The sequence below is a fragment of the Mobula hypostoma genome, chromosome 6, assembly GCF_963921235.1.
Source record: "Mobula hypostoma chromosome 6, sMobHyp1.1, whole genome shotgun sequence".
Classification (NCBI taxonomy): Eukaryota; Metazoa; Chordata; class Chondrichthyes; order Myliobatiformes; family Myliobatidae; genus Mobula; species Mobula hypostoma.
In genome coordinates, this window is record NC_086102.1 from 6,963,599 (window position 1) to 6,989,833 (window position 26,235).

General features: G+C 47.7%; 1 protein-coding gene across 10 annotated transcripts in view; it reads right to left on the reverse strand.

Annotated features, from left to right (window-relative positions):
• robo1 (roundabout, axon guidance receptor, homolog 1 (Drosophila)) overlaps nucleotides 1–26,235 on the reverse strand; it is a 708,427-nt gene that overhangs the window by 166,270 nt on the left and 515,922 nt on the right. The gene's annotated exons all lie outside the window — the stretch shown is intronic.

Below are 26,235 nucleotides of genomic sequence, written 5' to 3' on the forward strand. Positions count from 1 at the left end.
CTGCCTAAGTAGCCTCCAAACTAGGACATGGAAATTGATTTCTCCTTCTGGTAATATTTTCCTCCTCTTCCATCTTCTTCTATTCCCCACTCTGGCTTCTTACATCTTCTCCTCACTTGCCTTATCATCTGCCCCTGGTGCACCTCCTCCTTCCCTCTCCCCACAACAATTACAAAGTTCAAAGTACATTTGTTATCAAAGTATACGTACAGTATACAACCTTCAGATCTGTCTCCCTACAGATCGCTGCAAAACAAGAAACCCAAATGAACCCATTAAAAAAAATCAGAGAGAAAAATTCAAATCGTGCAAACAAGAAAAGCAAGAAAACAGCACTCAGAATGAAAGTGAGTCTGTAGACACAAAGCCTGGAGGCCCGCAGCCTCAGCACAGTGAAAATCAGAGCAAATGTCGCAGAGCAGGGAGCAGGGAGTAGGGAGCAGGGAGTAGGGAGCAGGGAGCAGGGAGCAGGGAGCAGGGAGCAGGGAGCAGGGAGTAGGGAGCAGGGAGCAGGGAGTAGGGAGCAGGGAGTAGGGAGCAGGGAGCAGGGAGTAGGGAGCAGGGAGTAGGGAGCAGGGAGCAGGGAGCAGGGAGCTGCACCAGCCTGACTCTCGCCTCCAGTTCCAATACCCTGCCTTTTCAACCCATCCAGCCCAGCATTTAAATTGCCCAAACACTGGGTCAGTCCTGGCTCTAAGAGCTGGGCCCAGTCATATCAATACGCTCTAGGCCTCGACCTAACCCATACCCAACCGTTCCAAACCGGCCGGCACTTAGATCCATCACAACTCGCTCTCGGTTTAGGCGGACGGGCTTCGAAACTCCATCTTTGCTCCACAACACATGTCCTGACTCCTTTTGACCATACCTCGACCTCTCTCTGACCACCTCTTCTCGAACATGGGTTGACTTGCATCGACCCTCAAGTCAGCCTCACTTTCGCCTGCCTCTTCATTTTTTTGCGGTCATCATTTACCATAATCTTTACAAAAAATGTGAGTTCAGGAGCCATGAGGTAATGCTGAAGTTATATAAGACCTTAGTTACACACCACTTGGAGTACAGTGTCCAGTTCTGGTCATCTCACTACAGGAAGGATGTGGATACGATAGAGAGAGTGCACAGGAGATTTACAAGGATGTTGCCTGTATTGGAGAGTGTGCCTTATGAGAATAGATTGAGTGAACTTGGCCTTTTCTCCTTGGAGCGATGGAGGATGAAAGGTGAGCTGATAGAGGTGTACAAGATGATGAGAGGCATAGATTGTGTGGATAGCCAGAGGCTTTTCCCAGGACTGAAATGGCTAACATGAGGGGGCACAGTTTTAAGGTGCTTGGAAGCAGGTACAAGGTGATGTCAGAGGTAAGTTTTTTTACACAGAGAGCGGTGGATGCGTGGAATGCTTTGCGGGTGGCAGTGGTGGAAGTGGATCCAACAGGGTATTTTAAGAGCCTCTTAGATAGGTACATGGAGCTTAGAGAAATAGAGGGCTATGCGGTAGGGAAATTCTAGGCAGTTTCCGGAGTAGGTTACACGGTCGGCACAACATTGTGGGCCAAAGGATCTGTAATGTGCTGTAGACTTTTATGATTCTATGAAGGTGTTATTAATGAAGTACCTCTTGCTTTGGGAGCCGCCAGTAAGTTGTTGCTCATCCTTAGTTGCACAATCTTAAACTCTCCTCTTCTATCAGAGTCCTTCTTCTCCAGCCCTTTACTTTCTCCACCCACCTGGCTTCACCTGTCACCCTCTAGCTTGTCCTTCTTCCCCATCCCCCCACCTTCTTATTCTGGCATCTTCCCCCTTCCTTTCTAGTCCTAATCCCTTTCTCCCATGGTCCACACTTCTCTCCTATGAGACTTTCTTTTTCAGGCCTTTACCTCCTCTACCTATCACCTCTCGGCTTCTTACTTGACCCTCCCTCCCCCACCTTCCCCCTCACCTGTTCTCACCTACTTCCATCTTGCTTGTACTCCTTCCCCTCTCCCAACCACCTTATTCTGGCTTCTTTCCTCTTTCCATCCTGATGAAAGGTCTCGGACTGAAACATTAACTGTTTATTCCCTCCACAGATGCAGCCTGGCCTGCTGAGCTCCCCCAGCATTTATGTGTGTCGCTCAGGAGTTCCAGTGTCAGCAGAATCTCTTCCGTTCCCATTTGCTTGTGTTTGGTCCATATCCTTCTAAATGCCTTCTATCCGTTTATTGATCAGCTCAGTGGTGGTTAGCACAACACTTTACAGTACAGGCGACTAGGGTTCAATTCCCACCACCGCCTGTAAGTCTAACTCTCCCAGTGCCCTCATGGGTTTCCCCCCCAAGTGCTCCGATTTCCTCCCGCAGTCCAGTTGGTAGGTTAATTGGTCATTGTAAATGTCTCATGATTAGGCTAGCGTTAAATTGGGGGGATTGCTGGGCAGCGTGGTTGGAAGGGCTAGAAAGGCCTTGTATCTCAATCAATCGATCAGCAAATAAAAGTCTTTTAATGTCTGTTATTGCACCTCCCTCAACCAAATTCTCTGGCAGTTTGATCCACAGAGCCACCACACTCACATTCACACAGTCTGAGAGAAAAAAAATGACGGGAAGAGAGTGAGTGAATGCCTGAGAAAGAGACGGCACGAAAGGGAGTGGTGGTAAGAGAAAGAGTATGTGAAATAATGTGAGAGAAGGACATTGTGTGGGGCAGAGAGAGAGCATGAAAAAGAGAGGAGGTGAGAGAGAGATCAGGAGTTCCGTCAGAGGTACTATCCTCCCCAGCATCCAGGACACCTTCAAAAGGCAGTGCCTCAAGAAGGCAGTTTCCATCATTAAGGACCCCCCATCACCCAGGCCATGCCTTTTCTCACTGCTGCCATCACGGAGGAGGTACCACAGCCTAAAGACACATGCAACAATGATTCAGGAACAGCTTCTTCCCTTCCGCCATCAGATTTCTAAATGGATAATGAAACCATGAACACTTCCTCACTATTTTTTCTCTCTCTTGCACTGTTTATTTAATTTAATATTTTAATGCCTATTTCTTGTTGTAATTTATAGCTTTGCATTCTGTATTGCAATGTACCGCTGTCGCAAATCAACAAATTTCACTAATATGCCAGTGATATTAAACCTGATTCGATTCTGAGAAAGGGAGGGAGAGCTAACAGCCTACATTCCTTAACTCTCAGTAGAATCAGGACAAATAACTTGGAAGGAACATGAGAGATTAAAAACTCAAGGTTTGAATAAAGGTTTTCTTTACAATCATATTGCAGGAGCTCTCTACTAATTTTAGATGCAGGAAATGGATATATCCCAGTTAAAACAGATGATGTCATAATTTCTGTGTAACTGCACATATGGACGTTCCTTAATCCACATGGCTGGGGCTGTGAGGTCATTGTGTTCAGAAGGATTGAAGGGAGCTCGTCAATCCAACCACTGACTAAAAACCACCCTTCTGGGAAGGTTTCCACGTCATAAATACAAGAGATTTTGCAGATGCTGGAAATCCACAGCAACACACGCAAAATGCTGGGGAACTCCACAGGTCTGGTAATGGGGCAGGGCGGGCTGCTGCACAGGACTGAAAGAAGCTGCAGAGGGTTGTAAGTTTAGTCAGCTCCATCTTGGGTACTAGCCTACTAAGTACCCAAGACATCTTCAAGGAGCGGTGTCTCAAAAAGGGAGTGTCCATTATTAAGGACCTCCAGCACCCAAGGTATGCCCTTTTCTCACTGTTACCATCAGGTGGGAGGCACAGAAGCCTGAGGGCACACACTCAGTGATTCAGGAACAGCTTCTTCCTCTCTGCCGTCCAACTCCTAAATGGACATTGAACTCGTGAACACTACCTCACTTTTTAAATATATATTATTTCTGATTTTGCACAATTTTTAATCTGTTCAATATACATAAACTGTAATTTACTTATTTATTTTTCCTTCTATATTATGCATTCATTGAACTGCTGCTGCTATGTTAACAAATTTCATGACACACGACAGTGATAATAAACCTGAATCTGAGGTCAGGCAGCGTCTATGGAGAGGAATTAACCGTCAATATTTCAGGCCGAGACCCTTGTTCAAGACTGGAAAGGAAGGGGGGAAGAAGCCTGAATAAGGTGGTGGGGAGTGGGGAAAGAGTACAAGCGAGATGGAGATAGGTGAGACCAGGTGAGGGGGAAGGTGGGTGGATGAGGGAGGGAGAGTGAAGTAAGAGGCTGGGAGGTGATAGGAAGGAGAGGTAAAGGGCTGAAGAAGTAGTAGTAATCTGATAGGAGAGGAGAGTGGACCACAGGCGAGAGGGAAGGAGGAGGGGCACCAGAAGGAGGTGATAGGCTGGTGAGAAGAGAAAAGGGGAGACATGAGACAGATGGGAAATCTAAAGGCCTGTGCTGAACAGCTCTATGGTCTTTAAATGATTAAAGATTATTTCCATAAATGATTAAGGACTAACATAGAAACATAGAAAATAGGTGCAGGAGTAGGCCATTCGGCCCTTTGAGCCTGCACCGCCATTTATTATGATCATGGCTGATCATCCAACTCAGAACCCTGCACCAGCCTTCCCTCCATACCCCCTGATCCCCGTAGCCACAAGGGCCATATCTAACACCCTCTTAAATATAGCCAATGAACTGGCCTCAACTGTTTCCTGTGGCAGAGAATTCCACAGATTCACCACTCTCTGTGTGAAGAAGTTTTTCCTAATCTCGGACCTAAAAGGCTTTCCCTTTATCCTCAAACTGTGACCCCTCGTTCTGGACTTCCCCAACATCGGGAACAATCTTCCTGCATCGAGCCTGTCCAATTCCTTTAGGATTTTATACGTTTCAATCAGATTCCCCCTCAATCTTCTAAATTCCAACGAGTACAAGCCCAGTTCATCCAGTCTTTCTTCATATGAAAGTCCTGCCATCCCAGGAATCAATCTGGTGAACCTTCTTTGTACTCCCTCTATGGCAAGGATGTCTTTCCTCAGATTAGGGGACCAAAACTGCACACAATACTCCAGGTGTGGTCTCACCAAGGCCTTGTACAACTGCAGTAGTACCTCCCTGCTCCTGTACTCCAATCCTCTCGCTATAAATGCCAGCATACCATTTGCCCTCTTCACCGCCTGCTGTACCTGCATGCCCACTTTCAATGACTGGTGTATAATGACACCCAGGTCTCGTTGCACCTCCCTTTTTCCTAATCGGCCACCATTCAGATAATAATCTGTTTTCCTATTTTTGCCACCAAAGTGGATAACTTCACATTTATCCACATTAAATTGCATCTGCCATGAATTTGCCCACTCACCCAACCTATCCAAGTCACCCTGCATCCTCTTAGCATCCTCCTCACAGCTAACACTGCCACCCAGCTTCGTGTCATCCGCAAACTTGGAGATGCTGCATTTAATTCCCTCATCCAAGTCATTAATATATATTGTAAACAACTGGAGTCCCAGCACTGAGCCTTGCGGTACCCCACTAGTCACTGCCTGCCATTCTGAAAAGGTCCCGTTTATTCCCACTCTTTGCTTCCTGTCTGCTAACCAATTCTCTATCCACATCAATACCTTACCCCCAATACCGTGTGCTTTAAGTTTGCACACTAATCTCCTGTGTGGGACCTTGTCAAAAGCCTTTTGAAAATCCAAATATACCACATCCACTGGTTCTCCCCTATCCACTCTACTAGTTACATCCTCAAAAAATTCTATGAGATTCGTCAGACATGATTTTCCTTTCACAAATCCATGCTGACTTTGTCCGATCATTTCACCGCTTTCCAAATGTGCTGTTATCACATCTTTGATAACTGACTCCAGCAGTTTCCCCACCACTGACGTTAGGCTAACCGGTCTATAATTCCCCAGTTTCTCTCTCCGTCCTTTTTTAAAAAGTGGGGTTACATTAGCCACCCTCCAATCCTCAGGAACTAGTCCAGAATCTAACAAGTTTTGAAAAATTATCACTAATGCATCCAACACACATCAAAGTTGCTGGTGAACGCAGCAGGCCAAGCAGCATCTGTAGGAAGAGGTGCTGTCGACGTTTCAGGCCGAGACCCTTCGTCAGGACTAACTGAAGGAAGAGTGAGTAAGGGATTTGAAAGTTGGAGGGGGAGGGGGAGATCCAAAATGATGGGAGAAGACAGGAGGGGGAGGGATAGAGCCAAGAGCTGGACAGGTGACAGGCAAAAGGGGATACGAGAGGATCATGGGACAGGAGGTCCCGGGAAGAAAGACAAGCGGGTGGGGGGACCCAGAGGATGGGCAAGAGGTATATTCAGAGGGACAGAGGGAGAAAAAGGAGAGTGAGAGAAAGAATGTGTGCATAAAAATGAGTAACAGATGGGGTACGAGGGGGAGGTGGGGCCTTAGCGAAAGTTAGAGAAGTCGATGTTCATGCCATCAGGTTGGAGGCTACCCAGACGGAATATAAGGTGTTGTTCCTCCAACCTGAGTGTGGCTTCATCTTTACAGTAGAAGAGGCCGTGGATAGACATGTCAGAATGGGAATGGGATGTGGAATTAAAATATGTGGCCACTGGGAGATCCTGCTTTCTCTGGCGGACAGAGCGTAGGTGTTCAGCAAAGCGGTCTCCCAGTCTGCGTCGGGTCTCGCCAATATATAAAAGGCCACATCGGGAGCACCGGACGCAGTATATCACCCCAGTCGACTCACAGGTGAAGTGTGCCTCACCTGGAAGGACTGTTTGGGGCCCTGAATGGTGGTAAGGGAGGAAGTGTAAGGGCATGTATAGCACTTGTTCCGCTTACACGGATAAGTGCCAGGAGGGAGATCAGTGGGGAGGGATGGGGAGGACGAATGGACAAGGGAGTTGTGTAGGGAGCGATCCCTGCGGAATGCAGAGGGGGGAGAGAAAGATGTGCTTAGTGGTGGGATCCCATTGGAGGTGGCGGAAGTTACGGAGAATAATATGTTGGACCCGGAGGCTGGTGCGGTGGTAGGGGAACCCTATTCCTAGTGGGGTGGCGGGAGGATGGAGTGAGAGCAGATGTACGTGAAATGGGGGAGATGCGTTTAAGAGCAGAGTTGATAGTGGAGGAAGGGAAGCCCCTTTCTTTAAAAAACCCTCCGCACTAATCCTAACCTTATTATTATCCCTCCACACTAATCCTAACCTTATTATTAAAACGCTCTGCTCTCCACTCCCTCCGCACTAATCCTAACCTTATTATTAAGAACAAGTGCTACACATGCCCTTACACTTCCTCCCTTACCACCATTCAGGGCCCCAAACAGTCCTTCCAGGTGAGGCAACACTTCACCTGTGAGTCGACTGGGGTGATATACTGCGTCCAGTGCTCCCGATGTGGCCTTTTATATATTGGCGAGACCCGATGCAGACTGGGAGACCGCTTTGCTGAACATCTACGCTCTGTCCGCCAGAGAAAGCAGGATCTCCCAGTGGCCACACATTTTAATTCCACATCCCATTCCCATTCTGACATGTCTATCCACGGCCTCCTCTACTGTAAAGATGAAGCCACACTCAGGTTGGAGGAACAACACCTTATATTTCGTCTGGGTAGCCTCCAACCTGATGGCATGAACATCGACTTCTCTAACTTCCGCTAAGGCCCCACCTCCCCCTCGTACCCCATCTGTTACTCATTTTTATGCACACATTCTTTCTCTCACTCTCCTTTTTCTCCCTCTGTCCCTCTGAATATACCTCTTGCCCATCCTCTGGGCCCCCCCCCCCGCTTGTCTTTCTTCCCGGACCTCCTGTCCCATGATCCTCTCGTATCCCCTTTTGCCTATCACCTGTCCAGCTCTCGGCTCTATCCCTCCTCCTCCTGTCTTCTCCTATCATTTTGGATCTCCCCCTCCTCCTCCAACTTTCAAATCCCTTACTCACTCTTCCTTCAGTTAGTCCTGACGAAGGGTTTTCGGCCTGCAACGTCGACTGCACCTTTTCCTACAGATGCTGCTTGGCCTGTTGCGTTCACCAGCAACTTTGATGTGTGTTGCTTGAATTTCCAGCATCTGCAGAATTCCTGTTGTTTGCACTAATACATCCACTATTTCTTGGGCTACTTCCTTAAGCACTCTGGGATGCAGACCATCTGGCCCTGGGGATTTATCTGCCTTTAATCCCTTCAATTTACCCAACACCACTTCCCTACTAACATGTATTTCGCTCAGTTCCTCCATCTCACTAGACCTTCTGTCCCCTACTATTTCTGGAAGATTATTTATGTCCTCCTTAGTGAAGACAGAACCAAAGTAATTATTCAATTGGTCTGCCATGTCCTTGCTCCCCATAATCAATTCACCTGTTTCTGTCTGTAGGGGACCTACATTTGTCTTTACCAGTCTTTTCCTTTTTACATATCTATAAAAGCTTTTACAGTCAGTTTTTATGTTCCCTGCCAGTTTTCTCTCATAATCCTTTTTCCCCTTCCTAATTAAGTCCTTTGGCCTCCTCTGCTGAACTCTGAATTTCTCCCAGTCCTCAGGTGAGCCACTTTTTCTGGCTAATTTGTATGCTTCTTCTTTGGAATTGATACTATCCCTAATTTCTCTTGTCAGCCACGGGTGCACTACCTTCCTTGATTTATTCTTTTGCCAAACTGGGATGAACAATTGTTGTAGTTCATCCATGCAATCCTTAAATGCTTGCCATTGCATATCCACCGTCAATCCTTTAAGTGTCATTTGCCAGTCTATCTTAGCTAATTCACGTCTCATACCTTCAAAGTTACCCCTCTTTAAGTTCAGAACCTTTGTTTCTGAATTAACTATGTCACTCTCCATCTTAATGAAGAATTCCACCATATTATGGTCACTCTTACCCAAGGGGACTCTCACGACAAGATTGCTAATTAACCCTTCCTCATTGCTCAAAACCCAGTCTAGAATAGCCTGCTCTCTAGCTGGTTCCTCGACATGTTGGTTCAAAAAACCATCCCGCATACATTCCAAGAAATCCGCTTCCTCAGCACCTTTACCAGTTTGGTTCACCCAATCTACATGTAGATTGAAGTCACCCATTTTAACTGCTGTTCCTTTATTGCACACATTTCTAATTTCCTGTTTAATACCATCTCCGACCTCACTACTACTGTTAGGTGGCCTGTACACAACTCCCACCAGCGTTTTCTGCCCCTTAGTGTTACGCAGCTCTACCCATATCGATTCCACATCTTCCCGGCTTATGTCCTTCCTTTCTATTGCGTTAATCTCATCTTTAACCAGCAACGCCACCCCACCTCCTTTTCTTTCATGTCTATCCCTCCTGAATATTGAATATCCCTGAACTAGTACAGGAGAGGCCGAGAAATCTTTGTTACCTGTCCTGCTGAGTTCTTCCAGCATTTTGTGGGTGAAGGAGGAGGAGTACAAACTAGCAGGTGATAAGTGAAGTCAGCTGAGAGGGGTGGGTGGGTCAGTGAGGGAAGGTGGGTGATCGTTGGAAGAGATAAAAGGAATCTGATAGGAGAGGAGAGTGGACCATGGGCGAAAGGGAAGGTGATGGACAGCACGTGAGAAGTTTCCATTGATCTCCATTCAGTCCAGTCTGGCTTGAGGATTTTGTATCTCTGCTGTATGAAACTAATCTCAATCAGAAGCCTGCCTTCCATGCTACAATTAACCATTCGCGCTTCAAAGTTTATTGTCATTCTACTGTATACGAGTGTAAAGGAGAAGAATATGATTGTTACTCTGTTCTCTGCATCCGATACAGCACAAATAAACACACAAAAAGCATAAAGGACACAATAAATATAAATATCAGATAATGATGATGGCGGTGGTGGTCCTGGCCTGGCTGTCTAGCTTTGTCCCCGAGGGGAGTGGGACAAACAGTCTATGGGCAGGGTGGCTATGATCCTTTGTGATATTGCTAGCCTTTGTTCAGCATCTTTCTCTATGTATGTCCTTCGTGGTGGGTAGGCTAGTGCCAATGGGCAGTTTAATACCCATTGTAGAGCCTTACATGAGTATGGATGTGCATACAGCATCTCCATTTAGCCTCCTCAGAAAGTAGAGGCAATTTCCAAATTGTGCATGATTCTGCCTTGGAGCACTGGCTCCCGATGGATGTATTCCGAGCGGGTTATAATTACACTGATGACGTGCAGCTGAGATGTAAGGTTTGCCATTGCAAGGATTAGCTCATTGGTTTTAACAGTGCAACCCTTTGAACACAGCTGCAATTACTTTAAACACACTTGGCTCAAATGCCAGTCACGGGCCTCCGTTCCCGACTCGCAGAAAGCCAGATTGTGTTGCTGAAGTGGAGCTAAAATGAATGCCTTTTTGCAATCACAGACCTCGAGAGAGGCAGCCTGCTGCATGAGCCATTGGAAACCAGCAGTGATGGATCCGAAGTTTCAATAATAATTATCATAATACTAACTAATTTATAGAGCACTTTTCATACAGATGATGTAGTTCAAAGTGCATTAAAATGGGATAAAGTACAAACATGTAAATAAAAAATAAAAATAAACATGAAAATAAAAGACCAAAAAATGCTAATTAAAAGCAAGTTTAAATAAATAGGTTTTGGGCCGGCGTTTAAATGTATGAATTTAGTCTGCAGCTCTTACGGTTTTAGGTATTGAGTTCCACAAGATTTTTTTTGAGGGAGATTGTTTACATTTAAAGATGGCGGGAGGAGACCTGAGAATTTGAGCAGGATTACGATTCTGTGATGCACTCCACTGCCAGACCATTATGAGTTTTAAAAACAAGAAAGAAAATTTCAAAATCAATTTAGGAAGCCAATGCAGTCTAGCCAGGATGGGAGAGCTATGTTCCCTCATCCTGACTTTAGTTAGGGTCTGAGGTACAGTCGACGTTTCGGGCCGAGACCCTTCGGCAGTCCTGACGAAGGGTCTTGGCCCGAAATGTCGACTGTACCTCCTCCTGAGATGCTGCCTGGCCTGCTGCGTTCACCAGCAACTTTGATGTGTGTTGCTCGAATTTCCAGCATCTGCAGAATTCCTCGTGTTTAGTTAGGGTCTAGCAGCCTATTTCACAGGCTGCTACAATTGCATTTCTGAAGTGCCTTCACATCCATTTCAGGAACCATGTGTGACTCACACCTGATGAAGTACTGATGTAGGTGAACACAATAAAATAATTTCCACACATTGAACTCCCACAGGGTGTAATATGATAATGACCAGATAATCTACTATAATTATGGTGATTAAAGGTTAATGCAACCGACCCTCTACTTCATCAGGATGTAGACAAGTCCTTTCACATCCGTCAGGGTCTTGGAATCATAGAGCACTACAGCACCGAAACAGGCTCTTCGGCCCACCTAGATCCTGCTGAACTATTAATCTGCTAGTCCCATCGATCATCCATATACTTACTCATATTTCTCTTAAATGTTGAATCAAAACCATATTCGCGACTTCCGTTGGCAGCTCAGTACACACTCTCATCACCCTCTGAGTGAAGAAGTTCCCCCTTGTATTCCCCTCACATATTTCACCTTTCACCCTTAATCCATGACCTCTAGTCGTAGTCTTTATATCCCACCAACAGAGTTCTTTACCTACAAACAGAGCAGCATATCTTTCATAAACACAAGAGATTCTGCAGATGCTGGAAATCTTGAATAACACACACACAAAATGCTAGAGGAACTCAGCACGCCAGGTAGCATCTAAGGAAAAGAGTAAACAGATGGCGTTTTGGGCCGAGACCCTGCTTTTTTCCTGCAGAAGGGTCTTGGCCCGAAACGTTGACTACTTACCCTTTTCTACAGGTGCCGCCTGACATGCTGTATTCTGCCAGCATTTTGTGTGAGGTACTCTGGAATTCCAGCATCTGCAGATTTTCTCATGCGAGAACTCAGCAGGTCAGGCAACATCTATGGAGGGAAATGAACAGTTGGCGCTTTGGGCTGAGATCCTTCAAAAGCACTAGAAAGGAAGGGGGGAGAAGCCAGAACAAAAAGATGGGGGTGGGGAGTACAAACTAGGTGAGGGGGAAGGAGGGTGGGTGGGGAGGGGATGAAGTAAGAAGCTGGAAGGTGATAGGTGGAAGTGGTAAAGGGCAGAAGAAGAAGGAATCTGATAGGAGAGCTGTCATGGTCCTGACCGTTAATTCCCCATATTCTCCTAATTCCTTTTGATTGCGTCACACCTGATTCTCATCTAAACCTGTAGCATTAATTTCCCGGCTTTGCATCCACTCATCACCAGATCGTTGTTTTAGCCAGTGTGGCAATTCAGGTTCTCGGCCACTTAGGATTGTGTATTCTAAGTTTTACTTCAGTACCAAGGTTTACCTGTCTCTCTGTCTCTCCATGTCAAGATAAGTATTGCCTGCTGCTTGCCTTTCCTGTTTGCCGGTTAGCTCCAGCAATGCTCCATATCACGATAAGTGTTGTCTGCTGCCAGACTTTCCGTTTGCCGTTCAACTCCAGCAATGCTCCGTGTCAAGATAAGAATTGACTGTTGCCTGTCTCCTGTTTGCCGTTCAGCTCCAAGCACGCTCACGCTCTCGTCTGCATCCTAACTCTATCTCCATTCCAGTGTCCTGCATTTGGGTTCGCCCGTTCCATGCGACAGAACGATCTGGCCACCATGGACCCAGCGGACACAAACACCCTTCAACAACCCCTCACCAGCCAGGGTACCCTACTGGGACAGCACAACCAACTCCTCTGGAAGGTCATGGAGAACCTTCATTCCCTGTCTGCTCACATCATGCAGATCGGTAACCAGGTGGACCGTGTCGCCACTCATTTCACTCAACCCACTCCTGGAACCCAGCCTAGCCAGCCCAGACAACCTGTTGTGGCAACCCCCCCACGGTCACCAACTCCCCTGCCCAGAGAGCCTCATGTACCAGAGCCGGAGCACTACGCTGGAGATTTGGGGAAGTGCCGGGGTTTCCTCCTTCAGTGCTCCCTGCTGTTTGAACAGCAGTCGTCAACTTACTCCACGGATAAGTCAAAGATTGCTTACATCATGGGGTTGCTGCGGGGAAGTGCATTAGCGTGGGCCACAGCAGTTTGGGACAACCAACCGGATATCTGCTCTTTTTTTGCCACTTTTATGGTGGAAATGAGGAAGATCTTTGACCACCCCGTCCGCGGTAAAGACACTGCCAAGCATCCACTCACTCTCCGCCAGGGCTCCCGCAGTGTTGCCGAATATTCCGTGGAGTTCTGGATATTAGCGGCTGATTCGGGGTGGAACAATGAGTCACTCCAGGCGGTTTTTCTGAATGGACTCAGCGACCTGGTGAAGGACGAGTTGGCGGCAAGAGACGACACCGACAGCCTGGTTTCCCTGATCTCCCTAGCCACCAGGTTGGACAATCGCTTCCGAGAACACCATAGAGAGAGAACTGGTCATCCACCACCTTCGGCCACTTCTCGGCACTCATTACCGCCTCCCACAAGCTTCCCTCCTCCTCCTGCACCCCGAGTAGCCCCCAGCCCGGCTGTTTCCACCGCCCCAGGAGAGGAACCCATGCAGCTGGGACGGAACCGCCTTTCTCCTGTTGAACGACTCCGGAGAATGAGAGCGGGTGATATATTGCGGCTAGTCCGGTCACTTCCTTGCTACCTGTCCCCTTTGGCCAAAAGGGGAAGGCTCACCAGTAGCAGGGGGGGCCCTGGTGAGTCAGACAACATTCCCTTCCGTACCCCGACCCTGGATGCTGCTTCAAGCCACTCTGTGTTACAACCAACAGTCCTTGCCTCTGTTAGCACTAGTGGACTCCAGTGCAGAGGGAAACGTCATGGAATGAAAACTTCCAAGCCAGAATTCCTCGTGAGCCTTTGTGTACCCCCCATGACGCCCAGGCACTGGACAGTAGACTCCTGGCCCGAGTCACACACTGCACGGAACCCCTGCTTCTCCATCTCTCTGGAAACTATCGGGAACAGGTACAATTCAATTTAATTTCCTCTCCTCAAGCCCCTATAGTTCTCCAGCCACCCGTGGTTAAGCCGTCATAACCCCCACATCGGCTGGTCCACCTGGAGGATAGTCAGCTGGAGCTCGTTCCGCCATTCCTCTTGTCTGCAATCAGACCCTCCCCCAGTGGAGGTCACTGCGACCCCGTCCACCTCTGAGCCCCCTGTCCTGTACAAGGTTCCAGTAGAGTATCACGATCTGGAAGAATTGTTTAGCAAGCAACGGGCCCTTTCTCTGCCTCCACATCACCCTTATGATTGCACAATTGACCTTCTCCCCGTAGCCTCATTACCCACTCCCCCCCCCAGTCAGCTGTATAACCTGTCCCACCCACAAACAGAAGCTATGGAGACGTACGTAAATGACTCCCTCACGGCTGGTATCATCTGACCCTCATCTTCCCCTGTAGGAGCTGGTTTCTTCCTTGCGGGGAGGAAAGACGGCTCACTACGCCTCTGCAGCGATGACCGTGGCCTGGACAACATCAGCATAAAGAATAAGTATGCCCTGCCCCGATCGACTCAGCATTCGAGCCCCTTCACGGAGCCACAATTTTCTCTAAATTGGACGTGCAGAATGCCTATCACCTGGTCAGGATACGGGAGGGAGATGAATGGAAGACAGCTTTTAACAATCCCCTTGGTCATTTTGAATACCTGGTGATGCCTTTCGGCCTGACAAACACTCCCGCGGTGTTCCAGGCTTTGGCCAACAACGTCCTTAGGGACTTTATTAACTGTTTTGGTTTTGTTTATTTGGATGACATCCTAAACATCTCTCGTAATCTCCAGGAGCACACCCATCATGTCCGCCAGGTTCTTCAGAGACTTTTGGAGAACAAGCTATTTGTTAAGGCAGAGAAGTGCAAATTCCACGCCTGTTCTGTCAGTCTCCTGGGATACATCATTGACAGCGGACAGGTGAGGGCAGATCCCGAAAAGATCCGAGCGGTGGCAGAGTGGCCCAAACCCATGACGCTTAAACAACTCCAGCGATTTCTGGGATTCGCCAATTTGTACTGGCGCTCCATTTGGGACTACAGCCGCGTGGCAGCGCCCCTTACTCAGCTCACCTCTCCTACGACCCCCTTCCACTGGACCCCCAAAGCGGACTCAGCTTTCTCAGAGCTGAAGAGATGTTTCACCTCAGCTCCCATCCTGGTCCAACCTGACCCATCGCCAGTTCATTGTGGAAGTAGACGCTTCCAACTCTCTCAACGCTCCATCCCAGACCAAAAGCTCCATCCCTGTGCCCTTCTTCTGTCACTGTCTATCCCCTATTGAACGGAACTACAACGTTGGGAACCGGGAGTTGTTGGCTGTCCAGCTCGCCTTGGAGAAGTGGAGGCACTAGCTGGAGGGAGCAGAACATCCATTCATCATCTGGACCGACCATAAGAACCTGGCATACATCCAGACAGCTAAACGCCATAATTTCCGCCAAGCCGGTTGGGCACTGTTTTTTGGCCGCTTCAATTTCACCCTCACCTACTGTCCTGGTTTCAAGAACGTGAGCCAGATGCTCTCTCTCGTCAATACCTCTCCAAGGAGGACCCTTCCAACCCTGATACTATCCTTCCACCATCCTCTGTTGTGGCTGCCCTCACCTGGGAGATCGAGTCCATAGTTAAAGAGGCCCAACGGACTCAAACTGACCCAGACAAGGGACCCCCCCCCCCGCCCCAGTCACCTCTTCGTGCCTGCCTCTGTCTGGTCTCAGGTTCTCCAGTGAGGGCATACTTCCCGGTTCGCCTGCCATTCTGGAGTCAGTCAAACTCTGTCCCTTTTGAAGCAACATTTCTGGTGGCCCACCATGGATGATGACACTCGCTCCTTTGTCTCTGCCTGTTCTGTTTGGGCCTGCGGAAAAGCCTCCCATCAGCCACCTGCTGGGCTGCTTCGTCCCCTACCTGTCCCTGGCCGCCCTTGGTCCCACATAGCTCTGGATTTCGTCACTAGACGACCCCCTTCACACAGTAACACTGCTGTACTCACCGTGGTGGACTGTTTCTCCAAAGCTGTGCACTTCATAGCCCTTCCCAAACTCCCTACAGCCCGCGAAACAGCCGACCTCCTTGTCCAACACGTCTTCCGCCTTCATGGAATTCCCTCTGCCATTGTTTCTCACCGGGGCCCCCAGTTCATCTCCCAAGTCTGGAAATCCTTCTGTCAAGCTCTCGGAGCTTCAATGAGTCTGTCTTCCAGATTCCATCCACAGACTAACGGTCAAACAGAGCGAGCCAGTCAGGACTTGGAAGCAGCACTGTGCTGCATATCCACCAGCAACCCGTCATCCTGGAGCACCCATCTCACTTGGGTTCAGTACGCCCACAACTCCGTGGTCTGCGCTGCCACTAGAATGTTTCCTTTCGAATGCTCCCTTGGCTATCGAACCCTCCCCCCCCCAGTTTCCTGCCCACGAAGAACGACATTGCTGTGCCTTCAGTTCAGGCCCATCTCCGCTGGTGCCGCAAGGTCTGGAAGGATGCACGCTCGGCCCTGCGCCGCTCCGCTGACCGCAACCGGGGGTTCGCCGATCGCCACCGGATTCCAGCACCCAACTATCAGCCTGGTCAGAAGGTTTGGCTCTCTTCAAGAGACATCCCTCTCAAAACTGAATCCAAGAAACTCACCCCTCGTTACATTGGACCATTCAAAATCGAGAGCATCGTCAACCCCTCGGTGGTCAGACTCAAACTACCCATATCCATGTGCATTCATCCCATGTTCTACATCTCCCAACTGATTCCCGTGTCTGCCAGCCCTTTGTGCCCTCCTGCTGAACCTCCTCCACCCGCCCAGGTCATCGACGATCACCCAGCTTACACCATCCAGTGAATACTGGATGTGCGCCGCCGAGGCAGCGGTCTCCAGTACCTGGTCGATTGGGAGGGATACGGTCCTGAGGAGTGCACCTGGATTCCACGCTCCTTCATCTTAGACGCTACCCTCATCTGAGACTTCCATCGCAACAATCTGGGCTGGTGGTTCGCCTGGAGGCTCCCCTTGAGGGGGAAATACTGTCACGGTCCCAACCGTTAATTCCCTATATTCTCCTAATTTCCTTTGATTGCGACACACCTGATTCTCATCTAAACCTGCAGTGCAAATTTCCCAGCTTTGCATCCACTCATCACCAGATCGTTGTTTTAGCCAGTGTGGTAATTCACGTTCCCGGCTGGTTAGGATTGTGTATTCTAAGTTTTACTTCCGTACCGAGGTTTACCTGTGTAACTCTGTCTCTCCGTGTCAAGATAAGTATTGCCTGCCGCTTGCCTTTCCTGTTTGCTGGTTAGCTCCAGCAAGGTTCCGTGTCAAGATAAGTGTTGCCTGCCGCCTGTCTCCCGTTTGCCGTTCAACTCCAGCCACGCTCACGCCCTCGTCTGCATCCTAACTCCATCTCCGTGCCAGTGTCCTGTGTTTCAGTTTCCCCGTTCCATGCAACAAGAGCGGAGTGCACCAGGAGAAAAGGGGAAGGAGGAGGGCGCCAGGGAGAGGTGATGGGCAGGTAAGGAGAAGAGAAGGCATGAGAGGGGAGACAAAATGGGGAATTGTCAAAGGGAGAAGAGGGAGGGGGAGAAATCATCTCTTTCATATTGGGGCCCAGCACAGTAGTACAGTGAGCAGAAATGATGCCTGGATTTGATCCTAACCTCGGGCACTGTGGAGTTTATGTGCTCTCCCTGTGACTGTGCAGGTTTCGTCTGGTTGCCATGGAGTCACCCAGCACAGAAAAAGGCCTTTCGGCCTAACTGCTCCATACGGACAGGGTTGCCCAGTGAGCTAGTCCCATCTGCACGGGTTTGGCCCGCAGACCTCCAGGCTTCTCTGATCCATGCAGTTATCCATGGCTTTCAAATGGTTCTGGTGCTCCAGCCTCAACCACAATTTCGGGCAGCGTTCCAAACACGCACCAGCGTTTGCCAGTATGAAGAAACTACCCCTGATGTTCCTTTAAAATCTTTCACCTTGGATCTTAAACCTCTATCCCCTTGTGGTTTGCTTATATATTTACAGTATTTATTGAGATACTGCATGGAACCGGCCCTTCCAGACCTTCAAGCCACCCAACAATCCCTGAATTTAATCCTAGCCTAATCACGGGACTATTTACAATGACCAGTTAACCTACCAACTGGTACGTCTTTGGACCGTGGGAGAAAACCAGAGCATCCGGAAGAAACCCATTTGATCACGGGGAGAACATACAAACTCCTCACAGACAGCGGTGGAAATAGAGCCTGGGCTGCTTGTACTCGGAAGCGTTGTGCTAATCACGACACCACCAGGCTGTCCTAACCCCGTCTCTAGCAGCATCTCCGTGGGGGAAAAGACTGTGTGCTTTCACCCTGGCTGCACAAGCTCTCCTTGTAACTCAGGTCCCCAAGGCAACATTCCCCTCTTTGTTCCTCCATCATCCTAAGGCCATGCAGGTTGGTGGGTTAATCGGCTGCTGTAAATTGCCTGCAACAGGTAGGTAACTGATAGAATATGGGGGAGGTGATGGGAACGTGGGGGAGAATCAAAATTGGGATCAGCATTACCTCCTCCCCTCCCATCTTCTTCAAATACCCACTCTGGTACCCCTCTTACCTCATCTCTTCTTCTCACCTGCTTATCGCCTCTTCCTGATGCCCCTCCACCTTCTCTTTCTCCCATGGTCCACGCTACTCTCCTATAAGATTTCTTCTTCTCCAGCCCTTTACCTCTTCCACCTGTCACCTGCTAGCTTCTCACATCATTCCTCCATTTCCCCATACACCTATCACCTTCCAGCTTGAAATCCTTCCCCTCCTCCCCCTACCTTCTTATTCCGGCTTTTCCCCCTTCCTTTCCAGTCCTAATGAAGGGCCTCAGCCTGAAACGTTGACTGTTCATAGATGTTGCCCTACCTGCTGAGTTTTTCCAGCACTTTGTGCGTGTCGCTCTGGATTTCCAGCATCTGCAGAATCTCTTGTGTTAGTGTAGCATAGTCTTAATGGGTGATTGATAGTCAACATGCTCTCAATTGGCCCAAGGGTCTGTTTCAGTTCTGTATCTCTCTCTGGCTTTCTGAATATTGTATTAGAGTGTCAGCATAGATTCTTGTCTCTGGAATGGAAGATCTCCACCATCTCCCACTGACATTTGCACGTCATTTACTGTAGGTACCAAAATTGTGGATAGTTTGGGATAGTGATCAGCGTAAAAGGGGGCATTGGGTCACTGATTCAGGTGCTGAGTTACCTCTTGTATGGGGCAGTGGGGCAAGGTAGGAGGAAGACCCATAAGCAAAACATTTCCGATGCTGCCTGACCTGCTGAGTTTCTCCAGGACTCTGTGCGTTATTCTGCCACAATGCACTGTGTAATGATTTAATCCGTATGAACAGTATGCAAGACAAGCTTTACACTGTATCTCAGTACATGTGACAATAATAAACCAATTTCAATTCCAAAAATGTACAAGGTGCTTTAAAAGTAGATGTAGGGGTGACATTTCGATTGACAGTAGTGTATCCCACCAATGGTCACTGTCCCAGAAGAAATAGCCATCGAGAACTGAGATCAGAGGACATGTCCTCACCCAGAGAATGACAAACCTTGGCACTGCCTACCCAAGACGTCCTTGGAACCTCATTTGCTGAGTATATTCAAAATAATATTCTGGGAATCAAAGGATGTGGGGTTAGACATTAAGGTATTTTCACTAGTGGGAGAATCTCAAACAAGGGGATTCAAGATTCAAAGATTTGGAGTACATTTATTGTCACAGTATTTATGCAGTATACAACCCTGAGATTCATCAGCCACAGAAGAACGAAAGAAAACCATGGAACCCGTTCAAAGACATCAAATACCCAACGTACAAACAAAATATCAAATCGCATAAACGACAAAAAAAGCGAAAAACACAGAATATAAAACAGCAAACTACAAGTCATCAAACCATTCCAGGCATATTCAGTTCAGTCCAATCTAGGTCTGTGTCATTTGTTAACTTCAGGCCAATTTCACCTGAGTATAGGGGCAAAGTTATGAACTCCTGGACGTTTACACATCAGATGGCTTGCCTGGGACCAGCACACAGAAGCAATCATAAGGAAAAAGCACCAGTTTTCAGGAGGTTAAGGAAGTTCAGCTTGTCACTGAGCACTTTAACAAACTTCTACAGATACACCACTGAAAGCATCCTGCCTGGCTGCATCATGGTCTGATACAGCAACTCAAATGCACAGGAATGAATGAAGCTACAGACAGTAGCAGGATCTCCGTTGATCAGGGTCGACCATGGATGTTGCACCTTAGCTCTCACACACAAGTCAGGGCAGTATCATATGGGAAGTAAACTGTGGCTCCCCCTCTCCACAGCTGATGAATCCAAAGGAGTGGTAGAGACCTGTACAGTTTGGCACCAGTGGCGTCACAGGAGTTGCCCGTTAGTGTTGAACTCAACATAGGACTGCCTGAGGGACTCCAGCTCCAAGTTTTTCCTCGGGGTTTGCTCCCAAACTTTTCCCTGTGAGTGGGTTTGCCACAAGGCAGTGGAGGTTTGTTATCAGAGTTATAACACCATCCCTCCACCCGCCCGGCTATGACAACCTTAACGAACCAGAGAGGTTCAACACATCACAGACACAGCACCTCAGGGAGAGTCAGTACATCAGGGACTGTATCCTGGGGAGAGTTGATACCTTCAGGGTCTGTACTCTAGGGAGAATCAGTACATCAGGGACTGTACCCCAGGGAGAGTCAGTTCATCAGAGACTGTACCCCGGGGAGAGTCGGTTCATCAGGGACTGTATCCTGGGGAGAGTCAGTTCATCAGAGACTGTACCCCGGGGAGAGTCGGTTCATCAGGGACTGCACTGCAGAGACAGTCAACACAGTCATGAACTGTGTCCATTGAAGAGATGAGAGAAAGATCAGAGGAGGGGAACAAAATGCCTGTGTAATTTCTGCTGGTTCCGTACTGAATGTTGCGATGAGATAAGTTACCCAGCCGCCCAGGATTTAATCACAATCTTCATTTTTCAGGCTGATGACTGGTAGTTTTCCTTGCTTCGGATGAACGTGACAATTGTCAGACCTGCTGAGCAATTAAACTTCAGAAAATTCCAGTCAGATGAAAGAATTGGAAAGGGTGTAAAAGGAGAAATTGCAATTCAAGGCCCGTTACAATCTGAGCCCTCTGACACCCTCTCTCTCTCCCCCTTCACAGTCCTCACCAAATGCTTTTAAAACGTTAACAGATGTGTCTGTGTATGTGCGCATGCGCACACATACACACACACACACACGCGCGCACACACACAGTGAGCTACAGAGAGTTATAAACTCAGTCAGCTCCATCATGGACACTAGCCTCCACAGTATCCAGGACATCTTCAAGAAGCGATACCTCCATCATTAAGGACCCCCATCATCCAAGTCATGTCGTATTCTCATTGTTACAATCAGGGAGGAAGTACAGAATTCTGAAGGCACCCACTCAACGATTCAGGAACAGCTTTTTCCCCTCTGCAATCTGATTTCTGAATGGACATTGAAACCATGAACACTACCTCACTACTTTTTTTTCTATTTTTTGCGCTACTTATTTAATTTAACTATTATATATATGCCAGTGATCTTAACCCTGATTCTGACACACACTCTCATAGACACACACATGCACAATTGCATTCATACACTCACTCACAGAAATACTGCACCATACACACAGACACATGCATATACTCTATACAGACATGCACATATATACCCTGACACACACATTCAAACACATTTGCATGAATACACATAATTCCACTCGCATGCACACTAAGATCAAAATGCAGGACTGGATTTCATTTATTTATTTAGAGACACAGCATGGAACAGTCTTTTTCTTTCCAAAGAGCATCGCCACCCAGCAACTCACCTATTTAAGCCAAGCCAAATCAGAGGACAATTTAGAATAAGCAATTAAATTACTAACTGGTGCATCTTTGGAATGTGGGAGGAAACCCATGCAGTCACAGGGAGAATGTACACAGTCCTTAAAGACGGCATTGGAATTGAACCCTGAAACACCCTTAGCTGTAATACTGTCGTATCAACCACTACGCTACAGTGGGGTGTCATGATTGTGTACAGCAAGTTTTAGGGAAAAGTAAGGACTTTATTCCCTGGAGTAAGGGAAAATAAGGAGCAATTTGATAGAGGCATGCAAAAATTGTGAGATGTATAGATAGGCTAAACCCTCCAGAAGGACCACACCCTTGTCGTGATTTGGAGGCTTGCGTGCCTCAGTGACCTGGAAAGCTCTGTTGGCTGGAGTTAGGGCCTTGTGTCTTGGCTCTTGGTAGATTCACTCATGCTAAACAGGTCAGACTAAGATGGTCCACCGGTCCTCTGGGTTCAGGGGTTCAGCTCAGGGCTAACAGCAATGACTGGTCAAACAAAGCTGTCAGAGAAACAGCAATGAAGAATCCTTCTACATCTGAGTGTAGCGTTATTCCTGAGTCTCCTCTGGGACTTACATGACTGACAAAGGTAAAAGCCGAGTTATTGAGATGGTGAATGGAGCCTGAACACTACCAGAGGAGGACGACCTTCACTGCCGCCATAAACACCAGCAGCATCATGCGCAGTGGAGAGAAAGCAGGTTCCTCCACTGAAGCTGGGAGAGAATAGAACCAGAGATCGTGGGTTAAGGGTGAAAGGTGAAATATTTAAAAGGAGCATGATGGGGAGCTTTTTTACTTAGAGGGTGGTGCGAGTGTGGAATGGTGCCAGTGGAAATGGTGGATACGGGTGTGATTGCAACATTTAAGAGAAGTTTGGATAAGTACTAGGTGGGAGCGGTACGGAGGGCTATGGTCCAGGTGCAGGTTGATGAGACTAGGTAGAAGAATAGTTCGGCGCAGAGAAAGGGCCTATTTCTGTGCTGTAGTGCCCTTTGACTCAATGATACACATGCATACACACATATGCATGTTGCATACAGTATACACATATACACACATGTAAGCCAACATGCAGAAGCTAAAGCGATATATAGCATGGGCAGACAGAAGAGATTACTGCAGCACTGTGCATTAATCACGCCTTAATATCAGAATCTGGTTTATTATCGCTGATATACATCGTGAAATTTGTTGTTTTGTGGCAGCAGTGCAACACAATAGATAAAAAATTACTATCAGTTCCAATCATCATCATCATCATCACATGCTGTGTTGTATGACATGGGCAATCGCGGTCTTTGACCATGATGGTTCCCGGCAAATTTTTCTGCAGAAGTGGTTTGCCATTGCCTTCTTCTGGGCAGTGTCTTACCAAGACGGGTGACCCCAGCCATTATCAATACTCTTCAGAGATTGTCTGCTTGGCATCAATGGTCGCATAACTAGGACTTGTGATATGCACCAGCTTCTCATACAACCACCCACCACCTGCTCCACTGGCTTCACATGACCCTGATTGGGTCGGGGGGTGCGTAACCAGGAGCTACACCTTGTCCAAGGGTGACCTGCAGGCTAGTGGAGGGGGGGAATGCCTTACACCTCCTTTGGTAGAGGTCTATCTCTACTCTAACACCTGTATAGGTTACTATAAGGAATATAAATAAGTACACAAACAAATAAATAAATAACTAGTGTAAAAAGAAAACAAAGTAGTGAGATGGTGTTCATGTGCCATTCGGTAATCTGATGGCGCAGGGGAAGAAGAATTAACACCAAAGAGTCTGTTCCTGAGCTGTATGTTCTGAAAGATTATGACACATGTACAGGAATGATAAAAGAACAAGCGTGTACATTGAAACATACACTGAACTGTGTTGTTTGCGTCAATGACCAACACAGTCCATGGATGTGCTGGGGGTGGCCTGAGAGTGTCACCATGTTTCCGGTGCCAAAATAGCATGCCCACAACCGACTAACCCCAAGCTTAAGTCTTGGGAATGTGGCAGAAAACCAGAGCAAACAAACACACTGATCGGTGACTTTATAGAAATTTACACAATCCTAAGGGATGAGGTGGCCAGTCTTAATCCTTCCCCAAGGTTGGGTTGGGGAGTCCAAAGCCATAGGTCACACATAAGATCTTATGACATAGGAGCTGAATTAGGCCATTCAGCCCATCGAGTCTGCTCCACCATTCCATCATGCCTGATTTACTATCCCTCTCAACCCCATTCCCCTGCCTTCTCCCTGTAACCTTTGATGCCCTGACTAATCAAGTACCTATCATCCTCCAAGACACACAGAGGGCAGTGAATATCTGTAATGAGCTGCCAGAGGAAGTGATTGACACAGTTGTAATTGAAACATTTAAAAGGAATTTGGGTAGGTACACGGAGGAGAGGCCCTTGGAGTGTTGTGGGCCGAATGCAGGCAACTGGGACCAATGGAGGATGTTGTGGTTGAGCCAAAAGGCCCTTTCTCTGCTGTACTACACTATGACTATGACTATGATGTTCCCTCCAGAGGGATGCATGGTGTTACTGAAGGTTGGGAAGGGGTGTGTGGAGATCCTGACAGGCAGCAGTGTGACAGGAGCCGGGAGTGAGCCGTGGCACACCAGAGGCCACGGAAGGAGTCCCATGGAACGAGCTGGGGTCTGGTGGGACAGCAGGGGACAGGTGGGCACGATGTGCTGGCATTGAATTGAATTGATTTTATTACTTACAGCCTTCATATACATGAGGAGTAAAAATCTTTATGTTACATCTCTGTCTAAATGTGCAATGTGCAATTTATAGTAATTTATAATAAATAGTATGTACAACAGGACAGTCAATATAACATAGAAATACAATTGAATCAGCATGAATTAATCAGTCTGATGGCCTGGTGGAAGAAGCTGTCCCGGAATTCCTCTGGAGAGGCTCCAGAGGAAGTTTATGAGAATGATTCCAGGCATGAAAGAGTTAACATATGAGGATTGTTAGATGGCTCTGGGCCTGTACTTGTTGGAGTTTAGAAATTGTCGGGGGATCTTAATGAAACCTATCAAATATTCAAAGAACTAGATGGAGGGGGTGTGGAGAGGATGCTTCCTACAGTGGGGGAGTCTAGGACCAGAGGGCACAGCCTCAGAATAGAAGGATGTCAATTCAGAAAAGAGAAGAAGTTCTTTAGCTAGAGGGTGGTGAATCTGTGGAATTCATTGCCACAGACAGCTGTGGAGGCCAAGTCATTGAGTATATTTAAAGCAGAAGTTGATAGTTTCTTGATTAGTCAGCGCGTCAAAGATTACAGAGAAAAGACACGAGAATGGGTTTGAGAGAGATAATGAATCAGCTATAAAGAAATGGCGGAGCAGACTCGATGGGCCAAATGGCCCAATTCTGCTCCTACATCTCATGGGAGTGGAGATGGCGGTTGGTGGGCAGGAAGGGGTTAAAGGCACTTGACCCTGTGGGCAGCAGGATGAATTTGGACAGTTTACTGAACAACTTATTCCAGTGTGCGGTAATCTAATCACACTGTGTACTTATCTAAAACTGATTACACACAACCTTGAAGGGAAGAACTGAAGGGTCCCATTGCCCTTTCAATGAGGCTGTAGAGATGAACACACATTACATCACCGGCCTTCGCAGTCCCAACTGACCCTCACCTATTGTGAGCAATTTTATACCACATATAGAACATAGAACAATATAGCACCGTATAGGCCCTTCAAGCCCACAATGATAGAAATCTACTCTACTTCTATCTCAAGCCCCACCAACTCAATCTAAGCCCCAACTCTTCCCCCACCCTCATCTCAGCCCTCACCTTATCCACACTTATTTCTCAACACTTTCCCCTCATCGCACACTAACTCATCCTCCTGATCCCCATGCTTAGTTCCATGGTCTCCTCCCTCCACCAGCCTCCGCACCTCAATGCTTGCCGCTCACTTCCCAACCACTTGTCACCTTCTCCACACACTCCTCTATGGAGCACTATGTTCCTCCCACAGTGCCCACCCTGAGATTTCGGTTGCCTGACACTTTGAATTCCCCATTCCGCTCCCAAGTGTCCATCTGTTTGCTGTTCCACACCACCTCCACCAAGTTTTTAGGACAGGAAGAATTTAGAGTAGGAGTTCCCAGCCTTTTTTATGCCATGAAGCCTTTTCATTTAGCGAGGGGTCTGTGGACCCAGATTGGGAACCCCCTGGTGTAGAGGAACATGGACCAAATGTGTGTCAATGGACCCATGGGTCCATGGGTCGAGCTTAGATGAGCATCTTAGTTGGCTTGGATGAGTAGCAGATGTCACTACTAAATGTTTCTGTCTTGCCACCTTCAAACTCTCTATAAACTTGGCCATTGATTTGATGTTGTCATAAGTAGCAAAATAAAAGCTATTG